Genomic DNA, 1,513 nt, shown 5'->3' on the forward strand with positions numbered 1-1,513 from the left:
CTAAAATTCATAACTGAAGTCCTTTACGCTGTCATGGCAAATTGTAGTTAGAAAATGCTCGGACTCATATCGGTATTAGATATCGTTTTACTGAGGTGCTGCTGTTTGTCGAGCACCGGATAGTAGTAGTAATAGTAGTAGTAGTAGTAGTAGTTTTTATTTCTTAACTATAAAATTTGTACGTAGTGTCTCGGAACTCTATAGTACTGTTTTTACTCCTAGGTCTGGCTGGAGAAGGAATAGGTGGGGAGGAATCTTCATCTTTGCTATCCTTTTCCTCGTTGTATGCTAAATAGTGTATTGCCCACAAACTGCCCCGTAAGGACCTATGGGTCTGTTGCTCTTTATTTTTTCTTTTGTGTTCCGTTGTGTTCCCCCTCTTCCTATCCTCGTCTTCTTTTGCTCCCCTTTTTAGAATTTGCAGGTAATTAGTTAATGCTCTGTCATAGATCACTACCGGGAAGGGAAAGGAGGGAGCGAGGAGTGATTAGAGGGAAAACAGAAAAAGAGCGTGACTTTAGGCATAGAAGAATCCGTGAGGTGAATGCTGATGAGAGGTCAAGGAGGATGAGGAGGAGGAGGAGGAGGAGGAGGAGGAGACCAAGTCAGTGAATAGATAAACAGACGTGCAAATAATGAATGGCGAATTGATAAAAGATATTTGAATTGGTAGAAATGAAGGAAAGAATTTGCAGATTTATGAGGTACAGACGAGGAGGAGGAAGAGGAGGAGGAGGTGGAGCAGGAGGAGGAGCGGATGGAGGAGGAGGTGGGGGAGAAGGAGGAGGAGGAGGGGGAGAAGGAGGAGGAGGAGGAGGAGGAGGAGGAGGAGGAGGAGGAGGAGGAGGGGGCGATCGATACTCCAGGGTGGGCATGTCTGAGGTAGCTCCCTTCCGTCCCCCCTTCCTTCCCCTTCCCCTCCTTTCTGTCTTCCCTCACCTCCTCTCCTCGTCACAGGTGTCCCCTCACCCCCTCAGCTGACCTTCACTTGCCCCTCATAGTTGACCTCACCTGTCTCCTTCCTTTCCTTCCCTCCTCCCCCTTTCCTCCCTTTCCCCCTTTCCCCCCTTTCCCTCCTTTCCCACCTCCTGCCTTCTCTCTTTCCTTCCCTCTAACCTCGCTCCCTTCCTTCATGCCTGGCATTCTGTCCCCCTTACCTCTGCCTTCCCTTCCCTGCTTGCTTTCCTTTCTCTGTCCTTCCTTCTTTCACCTTCCGTCATCCTTTTATCTTGGATTTCTTTTGTTCTCCCTTAGCACAATTTATTTTTTTCTATTAATTAACAAGTCCCCTTTGAAAATTATGCATACGATCAAGAAATTTAAAAAAGCGATGACGCAAGTGTATTAAAACCAATGCACAACTTACACTAAAGTCACCGCCTGCGTTCGATTATGTAAAAAGAAACTGGTATTTATTTTTATTCTCTCTCTCTCTCTCTCTCTCTCTCTCTCTCTCTCTCTCTCTCTCTCTCTCTCTCTCTCTCTCTCTCTCTCTCTCTCTCTCTCTCTCTCT

This window comes from Scylla paramamosain, chromosome 10 (assembly GCF_035594125.1).
Source record: "Scylla paramamosain isolate STU-SP2022 chromosome 10, ASM3559412v1, whole genome shotgun sequence".
Lineage (NCBI taxonomy): Eukaryota > Metazoa > Arthropoda > Malacostraca > Decapoda > Portunidae > Scylla > Scylla paramamosain.